Here is a 16,172-nt window from a genome sequence, read left to right as displayed (position 1 = left end):
CTACTCTGTTTTCACTTTTGCGGTCCTTTATCGTAACGGTTGATTCTAGCACGACATTGTGTGATACTCGATTCTGATAGGCTGAGAGCTCATCAAAACCGTACTTAAATCGCAGTTTAAGACCGCTAATGAAAGTGACTGATTCACCGCGTATGAATACAATGAACGCGTTGACTCTTTTGTTTGTAAACAAACATGTCGGACATCGGCAATTTCTACATCGGCAGTTTCTACATCGGCAGCATCTTTGATGTTTTTGAAGTAAAAAGCGAATGGTTTGAACAATAATTTCTTGTCCCTAATCCCAGTGAAGAAACAACGAAGCTAGAAAATTCGTCATCAGCGCAAATGCAACAGTATTCAAACCGGGTCTAGATCTAGCTGGCATGACGTCGACAACACAAGGCGGCGCACAGGCCCTAACCTGACTGCTTCCGTCCCGGCCGTAATGCCCAGTCCTCTCACTCCCACTGTCCATATATCGCACATAAAACGCGGCATGTCAGGTCTTTTCCAAATTGGGAATAGTAGGGTGGTCATCAACAATTATTAGTTTCTGGGATTTGAGTCAAGAAATTCTTCTTCGAAACCTTTCGCGTTTTACTTCAAAAACATCAAAGATGCTGTCGAGGTAAAATCGCCGTTGTTGGACATGTTTGTTTACAAACAATAGGGTCAACGAGTTCAATGTCTTCATACGCGGTGAATCGGTCACTTTACAGTCCGTTTGGCTCAAAAAGCAGACCGATGAATTGCAATCTAACTCGAAAACTAATAAACATAACATACTTAATGAAACGCTGATCATAATCAAAACATCATACCAACTCTGTGAGGTTTTTCCAGAATTGTTTGTCCTAAAAATAAAAAGTTGTTTAACAAACTATCATTAAAATATTGACACAGTTCACTGTCTGTTACGAGGGAGGAGTGCTGAGACAGGGACAGCCAGGTGTTCGAAGCACGTTCACAGACAAAGTTATTTATTCATTAACCTGTGCTGTGACGTCTCCATCCGTTCTGGAACACAATATTCAACATTCAAAAGTGACTTAATTACACTAAGTACATACATGTCCGTTTCAGGGCCAAACGAAAGTCTTCCACCCAGCCCGCGACCACCACAGAAGCCGAGGGCAACTACGAGACTACCACAAGAGGTAGGGAAGTGACAAGTCTATTTAAACACTATCAATTGAAATTAATATAAGTTATATCCTCTCCCAATGTTGTATGTAACAGTGATTGAGTTTAGTTTTACGCCGCACTCAGAGTGAGTGAGTGAGTTAATATTTAACGTCACATCGGCAGTATTTCAGCCATATAGTGACGAGCCGCACTCAGAAATATTTGTATGTAACAAATCACAACCACAGGTTACAATATGCTCAATAATTGAAATCACATTTTTTACAACAATTTAGATAATCATTGTTTTCAGACAGAATGTCAATGTTTGAAGGATTCCGGTGAGAATATACTCTAAGATTAAGTCTGAGATTAAGAGGACCGTGTGTCCCCGGCGGTATGCGACGTTTAAAGGGTCAATCGCACTTGTTATTCATAGAGTGTGTCATACAGTTATGTACGGAATCCTTTTAGGGCCATGCGTTTTCACATATTTATTCTTGCAATTTCAATATACTAAGTTGAAATTTCAAGATAAAATAAAGCTGAAATTTCTAGAAAATGACCTTCAAATTTTAAGATAAGAAGTTGAAAATTCAAGATCTTTATCTTGATATTTGTAAATAGTATGTTGAAATTTTGAGTTACTATCTTCCGTAGTTGTGGTTAACTGACGTTTAAAGCAACAACTGTCCTGCATATTCTCATAGTTACCCCTCGGTTAATTAACAATTGCTAAGTAGAAACTGTGGATTTTCTGGAAAATATTGTTTCATGTGCCTCACAGAAGTTTCGCTCTTCCTTTCACCATCCCACGAATGCGTTTTCTTGTTTTCAGACATGAACGTGGGGAGAACGCATACCGCTCTCTGCCCCCTGTGGAAGCTGTGTACGTCAACACTAACACCAACAACCAGCCACGACCTACGTCATCAACATCGGCAGCATCACGAAAGTCACAGTCCCCAAACCCGTATTACTCAATCGTTAGCGATTCCGCTGTTTAATACACACACGCACGCACGCACGCACGCACGCACGCACGCACCTGTATTACACATTGTGTAACGACATCATCAGTATATCCTCGGCAAACGGGGTGAACTGTACGATACTAACACCGGGGATCAGCACTGACAGAGATTCTGGTAGGTCCTTCATTCTGCCCAGACGAATATCTGAACTGTATGCATGCATCGCAGACTGTCCGAGTTATTCACACATTTTTGTCCGTTTTCTCTGCAATCGCATCATCGCAATATCGCAATATTGCTCTTAATGTATGTCTCTTTATTGATGCAACATGTGCTTGGTGTTGTGTTGTGGCTGTGCTATGGCCTATAGCAACTTGCCCACTCACATCAAGAATGCTGAATCTTTGGACACATTTAAATCGTCTCTAAATACCCACTTTTTTCGTCTTGCCTATTACTAGACTTTCTATGTTCAATTGTCTCTCTGTAAATAGTTTTACCTATTTTCTTTTCTCCTATAGTATTGTCGCGCCATGAGCGGGTATTAGTACCTGGATGTAGCGCTATATAAATACCCACATTATTATTATTATTATTATTATTATTATTATAGTGTTGCACTGTATAACAATGTTGACCATGGAGTGAGTGAGTTCGTGAGCGTAGTTTTACGCAGCTTTTAGCAATATTCCAGCAATATCACGGCGGGGACACCAGAAATGGCTACACACATTGCATCCATGTGGTGAATTGAACCCAGGTCATTGGCGTGACGAACGCACGCTTTAACCACTAGGCGACCACGCCCCGAGTGCAGTGATATGCTAGGTGCTATATTTAGACTGGGAGTGAAGACTGGTTTGGAAGTTTCTAGAGCAACCGGACAATTCCAGCCAGTTAGAGAAAACTAGTGAGTGAATGAGCCAGTTTAGTTTTACGCCGTACAGCAATATTCCAGCTATATGGCGGCGGTCTGTAAATAATCGAGTCCGGACCAGACAATCCAGTGATCAACATCATGAGCATCGATCTATGCAGTTGGGATACGATGACATGTGTCAACCAAGTCAGCAAGCCTGACCACCCGATCCCGTTAGTCGCCTCTTAGGACAAGCAAGGGTTGTCAAAGATCAATTCTGACCAGATCTTCACGGTTGAGAGAAATCAAACTGAAACTTCAGGAAACCTCGCATGCACGCGTTGATGCATCACTGTTCTCTGTATTCAAAATCACTGCTTTTATGTTGTATTGTTGCTGTATTGTACTGTTATTTTTTACTGACATTGTACTTGTTTGTATTTACTTGTAACCCCAGTTTATTGTTGATCCTATCACATTTCACTGTTTGTTAGCTTCACACCAATTTCATTAAGCACAGATTTCGATATTAAAATCGTCACATATTAACTGGATAAAATAAACAAGCTTTTAGAATCTCTGCCTTCTTTATCCTCATCATTGATCCGGCATTCCTGAATGCCAGGCTCTTCTCTGAGATTGAATCACAAACAAGCAATATTTTACTGACTGACTGACAGAGTTTGGTTTTACGCCGCTTTTAGCAATATTCCAACATCACGGCGGGCGACAGCAGAAATGGCTTCACACATTGTACCCATGTGGGATTCGAACCCGGGTCTTCGGCGTGACGAGCCAACGCTTTAACCATTAGGCTAGCCCACCGCCCTAGCAATATTTTACTTGAAGCATGAGTGAGAGAGTGAGTGAGTGTAGAAATAGTTCAGTAATATCACGGCAGAGGAAATGGGCTTGACACATTATGCTCATGTGAAGAATCGAGTCTTTGGCGTGACGAGCTAACGCTTTAACCACTGGGCTACCTCGCCGCCCCTCGTGAAGCAGGAAGCTGAATCCGTCAGCGTACAGAGAAGTTAATCAGCTGACTTGGGGAAGCACATTGTGAGGCAGATATCATGTTTATCCGTCCGTGTGTCACGGACGTGTCTAGTTACCTGTCATGTGCTGCAAGAGTTTCCCACCTACCTCCAGGGGATCGTTGTCTTACCACAACAGTAGATAAACACTTAGAAGATGAGCTTATTTTAGTAATATATACTGAAATACAACAGAAGTTGCAATCAGTTATTTGTACAGTTTAGGCTGACAAAACAACGAACACCAGTCATGAACATGGTTAAGTGAGTGAGTGAGTTTTACGCCGCACTATATCATTCACACCATATGGACACACCCATCCTGGACATACGTCATGCAAAGATATTCAGGCCTGCTGGCAAGCATCCACCGAGTCTTCAGTTCGACTATATTATAATGATCAAGTGTGTGAAGTGGATGCGTGATGTCGATCGAGAGAACCATTGTTAATGTGCGTGAGCGTGTATGAAGGAGTGTGTGTGTGTGTGTGTGTGTTTTGTGTGTGTCAATGTGAGTTGGGGTGTATGAATGGGGAGCAGTGGTCAGGTAAGTCTAGCGAATCATCAGTTTGATACGTGGTCAGGTGACCCAGGTAAGTCTAGTGAATCATCAGTTTGATACATGGTCAGGTGACCCAGGTAAGTCAAGTGAATCATCAGTTTGATACATGGTCAGGTGACCCAGGTAAATCTAGTGAATCATCAGTTTGATACATAGTGAATCATCAGTTTGATACATGGTCAGGTGACCCAGGTCAGTCTAGTGAATCATCAGTTTGATACATGGTCAGGTGACCCAGGTAAGTCTAGTGAATCATCAGTTTGATACATGGTCAGGTGACCCAGGTCAGTCTAGTGAATCATCAGTTTGATACATGGTCAGCTGACCCAGGTCAGTCTAGTGAATCATCAGTTTGATACATGGTCAGGTGACCCAGGTAAGTCTAATGAATCATTAGTTTGATAGATGGTCAGCCGACCCTGCTCAGTCCAGTGAATCATCAGTTTCATACGTGGTCAGCTAAGCCACGTCAGTCAAGTGAATCATCAGTTTGATACGTGGTCAGGTGACTAAGGTAAGTCTAGTGAATCATCAGTTTGATACATTTTCATCTGACCCAGATCAGTCTAGTGAATCATCAGTTTGACACGTGGTCAGGTGACCCAGGTAAGTCTAGTGAATCATCAGTTTGATGCGTGGTCAGGTGATCCAGGTAGTCTAGTGAATCATCAGTTTGATACGTTGTCAGGTGAACCAGGTAAGTCTAGTGAATCATCAGTTTGATACATGGTCAGGTGATCCAGGTAAGTCTAGTGAATCATCAGTTTGATACGTGGTCAGGTGACCCAGGTAAGTCTAGTGAATCATCAGTTTGATACAGTCTAGTGAATCATCAGATACATGGTCAGGTGATCCAGGTCAGTCTAGTGAATCATCAGTTTGATACGTGGTCAGGTGATCCAGGTAAAGTCTAGTGAATCATCAGTTTGATACGTGGTCAGGTGATCCAGGTAAGTCTAGTGAATCATCAGTTTGATACGTGGTCAGCTGACCCAGGTCAGTCCTAGTGAATCATCAGTTTGATACGTGGTCAGGTGATCCAGGTAAGTCTAGTGAATCATCAGTTTGATACGTGGTCAGGTGACTAAGGTAAGTCTAGTGAATCATCAGTTTGATACATTTTCATCTGACCCAGGTCAGTCTAGTGAATCATCAGTTTGACACGTTGTCAGGTGATCCAGGCAAGTCAAGTGAATCATCAGTTTGATACATGGTCAGGTGATCCAGGTAAATCTAGTGTATCATCAGTTTGATAGATGGTGACCCTGACCCAGGTAAGTCTAGTGAATCATCAGTTTGATACGTGGTCAGGTGATCCAGGTAAGTTGAGTGAATCATCAGTGTGATAGATGGTCAGGTGATCCAGGTAAGTCTAGTGAATCATCAGTTTGATACGTGGTCAGGTGAACCAGGTAAGTCAAGTGAATCATCAGTTTGATATATGGTCAGGTGATCCAGGTAAATCTAGTGTATCATCAGTTTGATACGATGGTGACCTGACCCAGGTCAGTCTAGTGAATCATCAGTTTGATACGTGGTCAGGTGATCCAGGTAAGTTTAGTGAATCATCAGTTTGATAGATGGTCAGGTAATCCAGGTAAGTCTAGTGAATCATCAGTTTGATACGTGGTCAGGTGATCCAGGTAAGGCTAGTGAATCATCAGTTTGATACGTGGTCAGTTGATCCAGGTAATTCTAGTGATTCTTTAGTTTGATACGTGGTCAGGTGATCCAGGTAATTCTAGTGAGTCATCAGTTTGATATGTGGTCAGGTGATCCAGGTAAAGTCAAGTCAATCATCAGTTTGATAGATGGTCAGGTGACCCAGGTCAGTCTAGTCAATCATCAGTTTGATACATGGTCAGGTGACCCAGGTCAGTCTAGTGAATCATCAGTTTGATACGATGGTCAGGTGATCAGGTAAGTCTATTGAATCATCAGTTTGATACGTGGTCAGCTGACCCAGGTAAGTCTAGTGAATCATCAGTTTGATACGTGTTCAGGTGACCCAGGTAAGTCAAGTGAATCATCAGTTTGATAGATGGTCAGGTGACACAGGTCAGTCTAGTAAATCATCAGTTTGATACGTGGTCAGGTGACCCAGGTCAAAGTCTAGTGAATCATCAGTTTGATACATGGTCAGGTGATCCAGGTAAGTCTAATGAATCATCAGTTTGATACGTGTCTGGTGATAGTCCTAGTGAATCATCAGTTTGATAGATGGTCAGGTGATCCAGGTAAGTCTAGTGAATCATCAGTTTGATACATGGTCAGCTGACCCAGGTAAAGTCTAATGAATCATCAGTTTGATACATGTTCAGGTGACACAGGTAAGTCTAGTGAATCATCAGTTTGATAGATGGTCAGGTGATCCAGGTCAGTCTAGTGAATCATCAGTTTGATACGTGGTCAGGAGACCCAGGTGAGTCTAATGAATCATCAGTTTGATACATGGTCAGGTGATCCAGGTAAAGTCTAATGAATCATCAGTTTGATACGTGGTCAGGTGACCCAGGTCAGTCTAGTGAATCATCAGTTTGATAGATGGTCAGGTGATCCAGGTAAGTCTAGTGAATCATCAGTTTGATACATGGTCAGGTGACCCAGGTAAAGTCTAATGAATCATCAGTTTGATACGTGGTCAGGTTACACAGGTAAGTCTAGTGAATCATCAGTTTGACGGATGGTCAGGTGATCCAGGTAAGTCTAGTGAATCATCAGTTTGATTCGTGGTCAGCTGGCCCATGTGAGTCTAGTTCAATCATCAGTTTGATACATGGTCAGGTGACCCAGGTAAAGTCTATTGAATCATCAGTTTGATGTCTATTGAGGTCAGTCAATCATCAGTTTGATACGTGGTCAGCTGACCCAGGTCAGTCTAGTGAATCATCAGTTTGATACGTGGTCAGGTGACCCAGGTCAGTCTAGTGAATCATCAGTTTGATATATGGTCAGGTGATCCAGGTAAATCTAGTGTATCATCAGTTTGATAGATGGTGACCTGACCCAGGTCAGTCTAGTGAATCATCAGTTTGATACGTGGTCAGGTGATCCAGGTAAGTCTAGTGAATCATCAGTTTGATACGTGGTCAGGTGACCCAGGTAAGTCTAGTGAATCATCAGTTTGATACGTGGTCAGGTGATCCAGGTAATTCTAGTGAGTCATCAGTTTGATATGTGGTCAGGTGATCCAGGTAAGTCAAGTCAATCATCAGTTTGATAGATGGTCAGGTGACCCAGGTCAGTCTAGTGAATCATCAGTTTGATACGTGGTCAGCTGAGTCATTCTGGTCATCAGTTTGATACGTGGTCAGGTGATCCAGGTAATTCTAGTGAGTCATCAGTTTGATACGTGATCAGGTTTGATAAGTCAAGTCAGTCATCAGTTTGATAGATGTTCAGGTGACCCAGGTCAGTCTAGTCAATCATCAGTTTCATCAGGTCAGGTGACCCAGGTGAGTCTAATGAATCATCAGTTTGATACGTGGTCAGGTTACCAGGTAAGTCAAGTGAATCATCAGTTTGATAGATGGTCAGGTGATCCAGGTAAGTCTATTGAATCATCAGTTTTATACATGGTCAGCTGACCCAGGAAAGTCTAATGAATCATCAGTTTGATACATGTTCAGGTGACCCAGGTAAGTCAAGTGAATCATCAGTTTGATAGATGGTCAGGTGACACAGGTCAGTCTAGTAAATGATCACTTTGATACGTGGTCAGGAGACCCAGGAAAGTCTAGTGAAACATCAGTTCGATACATGGTCAGGTGATCCAGGTAAGTCTAATGAATCATCAGTTTGATACGTGGTCAGGTGACCCAGGTCAGTCTAGTGAATCATCAGTTTGATAGATGGTCAGGTGATCCAGGTAAGTCTAGTGAATCATCAGTTTGATTCGTGGTCAGCTCGCCCAGGTGAGTCTAATTAATCATCAGTTTGATACATGGTCAGGTGACCCAGGTAAGTCTAATTGAATCATCAGTTTGATGCGTGGTCAGCTGACCCAGGTCAGTCTAGTGAATCATCAGATTGATACATGGTCAGCTGACGCAGGTCAGTCTAGTGAATCATCAGTTTGATACGTGGTCAGGTGACCCAGGTCAGTCTAGTGAATCATCAGTTTGATAGATGGTCAGCTGACCCTGCTCAGTCCAGTGAATCATCAGTTTCATGCGTGGTCAGCTGACCCACGTCAGTCTAGTGAATCATCAGTTTGATACGTGATCAGGTGACCCAGGTAAGTCTAGTGAATCATCAGTTTGATACGTGGTCAGGTGACCCAGGTCAGTCTAGTGAATCGTCAGTTTGATACGTTGTCAGGTGACCAAGGCAAGTTAAGTGAATCATCAGTTTGATGCGTGGTCAGGTGATCCAGGTAAGTCAGTGAATCATCAGTTTGATTCGTTGTCAGGTGACCCAGGTAAGTCTAGTGAATCATCAGTTTGATACGTGGTCAGGTGATCCAGGTAAGTCTAGTGAATCATCAGTGTGATAGATGGTCAGGTGACCCAGGTAAGTCTTATTGAATCATCAGTTTGATACGTGGTCAGGTGATCCAGGTAATTTAGTGAATGATCAGTGTAATAGATGGTCAGGTGATCCAGGTAAGTCTAGTGAATCATCAGTTTGATACGTGGTCAGCTGACCCAGGTAATTCTAGTGAGTCTTTAGTTTGATACGTAGTCAGGTGATCCAGGTAATTCTAGTGAGTCATCAGTTTGATACGTGGTCAGGTGATCCAGGTAATTCTAGTGAGTCTTTAGTTTGATACGTAGTCAGGTGATCCAGGTAATTCTAGTGAGTCATCAGTTTGATACGTGGTCAGGTGATCCAGGTCAGTCTAGTGAATCATCTGTTTGATACGTGGTAATGTGATCCAGGTAATTCTAGTGAATCATCAGTTTGATAAATTGATATAAAAAAATATACATCCCTGTACATATGAAATAATACTAGCTAGGAAATAGTTACCGAATTCACCCAATTCACTGTATATGGTGTGTACCTGTAACGTATACCACTATGCATTTGTTGTCTATTTTCTGCTGCCTCACATTCAAGTTCCTACCTTTACGTGAAACGTATGACATGTTACCTTCTATGTTTGGAAGTACTAGTGCACATGTTATAATTATTTTATGTGAGGTACAGCCGTATCTCCACATAAACCACAGTTCGTTTGTCTTATATTTCTATTAAAATAGAAATAGAAATGCCGTAAATACCAACCATCGACATGTGCAGTGGAACATAGCAATACCACGAATAACACGGCTTCCTCTCTTTAACAAGGTGTTTTGTGGAGTCATCTGACCGCTGTGCTTGGATGATTATCTGTTAGATCTGTTTTATTATGGCTTTTAGGCATCATTGTGCTATTATACAGTACATGTTGTAAGGATGCTACTTGAGCAATTTATCGTCCATTTTGAATTTATAATGAGACACCTGGACACCTGGTGTGTCTATTTTTAGATGATGAGTCTTTGTCTCAGGTCTATAGTTAGATCTATGGTGTGAACATCTGGTGTGTCTATTTTTTAGATGATGAGTCTTTGTCTCAGGTCTATTTTTAGACTCGGGTGGGTATATAAAGTCCCCCCAAACAGTCCTCCATATCATACTCAGTCACTACACCTAGTGATTACACATTATACTACCAGTGTTCCTTTTGCAACCCTAGTGACTACAGTTACTGGGTGTAAAGCCATTCTTGGTTTAGACGCTGTACTGTGCGGACGTGTTACCATAGGACCATGGATGTGTGTGGACATTACCCATTCGACAAGACTGTCGTTGCCGATTGCTGTGCAATCAAGACTGAATGGACTTCATTCCAGAAAAGACTCGATTCGTTTAAAGACTGGCCAGTGCAAATGAAACAGAGTCCTAGTCACATGGCTCAGGCAGGATTTGTGTACTTAATCAGAGGGGACGCTTGCAAGTGTTTTCAATGTGGTCTCGTTCTCAAGAACTGGGAAGTAGATGATGATCCCTGGGCCGAACATGAAAAATGGTCTCCAGATTGTCCGTATTTGGCCCTGGTGGGAAGTACCTCAGAAAGAGGTGACCCGTTGGGGGTAGTCATGTGGATTTGCAACCAAAGAGTGTGATGTAAAATGTGTGACTATTGGAAATAAATCAATGTTAAGAGTATGTCTGCCTTGGTTGTCTATGTATAGTATAACAGAGCATCGGCTTAGTACACCTGGTACACCCGGTTTAGTTTGTCATAGTAGTGCATCCGAACCATCCTGGCAGCGATGTTGAAAGCTATACCAAGGTCAATGAATATATCTATATAACAGGCCACAAGGACTATCTAACTTCATTTAGCCGTGGACCAGTGACAGTGACGCATCACCCCAGACCGCTCCCGTTTTCATCATGAATAATCCACGATACAAACTCTTCGTACCGGATGCCGAAAAATGGACACGGTATTACATGCTCAGGGCTGAAGGGAAAGGAGACCCTTATCATTCTATAACACGTGGAGGAGAAAAATCTGCCATGATGTCTGTCGAGCGATATTTGGAACTGTATGATCCAGAGTGGAAGAAAGACAAACAAAAACCAGAAACCACAGAGCAACCTAAGATTAATTTCGTTACCCCTACTCAACAAGTGGTTGAACAAGCTAAAGCCAAGTTGAAGAGAGAAAGGGAAAGTGCCGTCAATAGGGAAAACACAAAGCGAATGAAAACATATTTTTAAATAGAGACGAAAGGCTAAATGTATCATTTGTAGTAGGACTGTTGACGTGTGAACATCATTATGCATCCCTGTCCCGTATGCTCCAAACAATATGTTTGGGCTCATGACTTGTCCCGTCATATTCGAACAAAACATCCAAAAGATATCAAGCAGCAGCAGCAGCAGCAGCAGCAGCAGCCGTCACCACCACCACCACCACAGCAGCAGCAGCAGCAGCAGCAGCAGCCATCACCACCACCACCACCACAGCAGCAGCAGCAGCAGCAGCAGCAGCAACCACATTCATCAGAAAGTATTACCCAGTCATTGGAAGAATGTAGACTGATTCACCCCTTCACCATGATTGTCTCAGGGCCAACCTCCTGTGGGAAAACCTACTTAGTGAAACAGATTCTAGAAAGGATGAACATTAAACCTTATCCTGAACGTATTATATGGCTCTACAAACGATGGCAGCCCTTGTATAATGCCATTCAAACACATGTTTATCCCTATGTGGAATTTCATCAAGGCATTCCTTCTGATCTCGAAAAGGATGCATTTCTAGACCCCCATGTGGTGAACGTGGTTATCCTCGATGACTTAATGTCTACTGCCAGCAAAGATCCACGCATTACAGATCTGTTTACGGAAGGAAGTCATCATCGTAATCTCTCAGTGATCGCCTTGAACCAGAATTTGTATTTCAGTAAGGATCCCACACAACGAAGAAACTGTCATTATCTGCTTCTGTTCAACAACCCTATCGATCAACAACCCATCATGACTTTGGCGAGGCAAATGTATCCAGGTAACGCAGACCATTTCATGGAGCTGTTTCAAAGGGCTACCCAGAAGCCTTATGGCTACTTGTTGGTTGATCTAAAACCCCAAACACCTCCCCATAGGCGACTTTGTCCCAATGCATTCAGTTTAAAAGGACACCTCCAAGCCAGGACAAATCAGTCCGAGTTAGATGTTCAGCGTGAGCGAGACGTGTGAAGAAAACCTCTCAACCATGCCAACTTGTGATGCCTGTGGACTCGTGTTTCAAGATGTGCAAGATTTGCAAAAACACAGAAGAAACTGGTGTCCCGAAAAGTCTTCAGTGGGTCCTCCTGGGATACCCCAAGTGAAAAGGCAGTGGGAGGAAGACAACAACTTCTCACCTGTGAAGAGACCACGTCCTCTGGTGGATTGTGACTATTGTGGTCAAGTGTTTAGCACTAACCATAACTTACAAAGACATTTACACGATAAACAATGTCCTGAAATGGAAAATGAGGACGATGATGTTGAATCATTAAGCGATGTCACACACAACAGGAAAAATAAGATGGTTGATCTCGAAGAGCAAGGTATAAGACAAATGTATTCACGTACGCGTGAGCTGAATAAAGACTTTTTGGATGAGAAACGACAGCTGTACATAAAAGAGGTTTAAACGAAGACATGATTCAAGCCAAACTGAACAAATTGATCTGGAGCACGTTTAAAGAGACGTATGCCCGATTTATTACTTATCTGTACCATATGCAGGATGGTCCAAAGACACAAGGAATACTGAAACGAGTAAAAGACACAAATAATATGTATCATGAAGTGATTTCAAAATTGTACCAATATAAGTCTTGGGTCGAAGGCATGACCGAAGATGATGACATAACATCTGATGAAGAGAGAAGGACAGGTGGATGATGAGGAAGGGTAATAAGACAACAGATGTAAAGTAGGCATTTGGGAGAGCTCCTATCCTAATGTCTACTCATTTGAAACGGAGCTAATAAACAATGAAATCTGTATATCTCTCTTGTTTCTTAATGTATTGTACCCCTGGGTTACCCTTCAGTAACCCATGCTTGTCATAAGAGGCGACTAACGGGATCGGGGGGTCAGGCTCGCTGGTTGACACATGGCACATGGTGTAGAATGACGCTCATGCTGTTGATCACTGGATTGTCTGGTCCAGACTCGATTATGTACATTATGTACAGACCACCTCCATAGAGCTGCTGAGAGTGTACTTGACTCACTGAATGTATTGCTGTAGGATTGACATAAGACAACTGTTGTGCAATTCTTTGTTTTTATAATACCAATTTCAACCCTATTTCACCGAATCCACGAATTCCTAACCTCCTCATATTATTATCAGACATACAAGTTTCAGTTTAAATGTCATTCCTGTTGATTGAATAACAACTGTTTCAGTTCATGGTATTGAAGATAATAACTGTTACAGTTCATTGTATTGAACAACAATTTTAATGATCTGTAATGAATATATTTATATATAAAAACGGTTTATAAATACATAAGCTATTACACTAGTGTTGTAAAGCCGGTCTACAAAGCCGTTTTGGACATGTAACCGGTTTGGACATGTAGTCATTTTGAGTCAGAACCGTTTGCGAACCGTTTTGACCAAGTTTCACTGAAACCGGTTTGGCAGAAGCGGTTTTGAGACTAAGAGACAGGTAAGGGCCGTAACTCTAGTCTACTGAACCCGCGTGCGTGGCGTTTCTTTGTCTGATCTTAGAAATGGAGGAAATTCATGTCCATGGATGACACGAGAAATGTGTGGAATTTGTGCAATGGACTTTTCTATATCATGAAGGACATGTTCAATATTTTGATGGAATCATACGGAGGACAATAATTTGTGAGTTTACCGTTCATGATTTTCATGCCGATGATGGGACAGATCACGTATGTATGTTTACATTGACATGTTTGCGGTATCATACTGGTATGTATGAACTGATGATTATGATTTTAACCCCATCGTCATCTATATTTAACATTGACATGTTTATTATATCCACACATAGTACAAGATGTGTTTGATGTAGATCATGGCTCGAATACGAGATTATGAACTATATTTATACAAAGTGACTCGAGATCGGAGATGTTTTACCATAATTCATCACATACTATGTAATCACATAATGATTATTATTTGTATCTGCCTTGTTGGTTCTTAATTATGATTCAGGCATGGTTATCAGTATTATTATTTTTGTGTGTTATTAATTGTTTTCAATGACTCAACAACTATTTTATTGTAACTGAAACAACAAGAAATAAAGTAAATATTGTCACTACATATAATTGTAATTTTTTTTTGTATCTAGATGTTGTTTCTTCGTTTTATGATTACAAACGTTGAGAGCACAACCAAATGTTTTCCAGGTGACTACAGACACACCTGGCCTATTATTAGCACTGAAGAAATGAAGGACGCTAACATAGGGTGAGTACATTTGTCAATGTCAGGTATTCTAACCTTAGGAGTCTTCTCTTTGTGAAACTAGTGTAATTTTCCAGCACCAGCTGCTAACCTCAAAACATGTTGGTCATTTTTGGTAAACTTGAAAAGAAATGCAGGTCATTGATGAAAAGTTCCAGGGTTTGGTACTGGACGTTCTTTGTGTAGAATATTCCCTATTTAAAACCCGGGTCCCCATTCCTACACACTTCACCCCTGGCTCATTCACTGTTGTACCTAACAAGAAAAAAATGGCAGAAGAATTTTTGGAACTGTAAGTATTTCTATGTTACATTTTGATAATTATTGTGAAAGTAATTTCATCATCACAAAATGTTTTCTGACTATCATTTCACATGAATCCTTATGACACTAAGACTAGTGTAAAATGACAGTCCTAAAAGCATTTTTCATTATGGATGGATTTCAGCCAAGACATGATTGAGGAATTTTCCCAGTCTCCCCAACTATTCGGACATCACAGATTGGGATACAGAGTAAGTATGCTATAAAAATAGTTATTTTTTTTACAAGTATTCAGTTAATCAATGGTAATGTTGTAAAACACAATTTCTGATAAACAGTAGGCTCATTTTTTCACTAATGTCAATTTTGTTGCTCTTTCAGTGATATTGATGACAGCCTTCTGTTGGAAGCTGTTGAGGCATGAGCACCTCTGTGGAGTAAGTAATATTAATTTGAAAATGATTTAATACTAATGTATGTAATACTTGATGTAAAAGAATTAACATAAATCACACAAAAGTTTGTGTGTGTGTGTGTGTGTGTGATTATGACCTTCAACCATTTTGTGTTAATTTAGGTATATTGTTCTCATTTTTTCAGTGATGATGACTGTGTCATCACAGGGGTGGAAATGCCTTCTACCCTATCTGTTGCCAGTGATGCCACCAACATCAGTGACACCACCACTGAGGTGGCATCCTCCCCACCTCCTCCTCGTAAAGTGTATATTAGATACATTGAAGTTATTACTATCTGAAGTAAATGTATTATTATCATATACAGGATTTTTTATCTTATTTTGTTCCTTATTTTTTCAGTCTAACAGAAGTCATCCAGGCACATATAGAGTGGAGAAGAGGGAGGTGGAAAATCAATATGGCTCTTCAACATGAAAGAGTCCTTATTGGACATTTTAGAGATAATTATTAGAGAATATTAGGGTTTTGTATGAGTGTTAGTTAGTGTTAGTTTTTGTATTATGTTTAATTTGTTATCTTTGTGTATATATTGTTAACTTTTGTTCATATAATGTGTTTGTGTAAATAAAGGTGCCCAAGGGTGGGCAAAATGAGTCATTCATTGTTGGAGTACAGTATGAATCAATCTGTTCTTCACATGAATGGGTTACTTGTCCTTAACCCCTCCTAAACATCCAGACATGCTTGGAACAAGGATGTTGAATATATTCTCAATATTGGACATACCTGCTGGACTGCATATGTGTATTCATGGAAATATGTGTGGATACAATGGATATGTGTGTGAATCGATCTGTTCACGGAACTATTCTAAGTGAAATTGTGCTGTTCATGGACATATGTGCTCGTGGGCGATATGTGTGCTGATTTCCTATGGATCATATGAGGTAAGTTGTTTCAATTCCCTATATTCTGATGTT

The sequence above is a fragment of the Haliotis rubra genome, unplaced genomic scaffold, assembly GCF_003918875.1.
Source record: "Haliotis rubra isolate DU_JTF1 unplaced genomic scaffold, ASM391887v1 Scf1569, whole genome shotgun sequence".
NCBI classification, from domain to species: Eukaryota; Metazoa; Mollusca; class Gastropoda; order Lepetellida; family Haliotidae; genus Haliotis; species Haliotis rubra.
The sequence above is the reverse complement of the archived record's forward strand: the minus strand, read 5'-3'. Positions refer to the sequence as shown.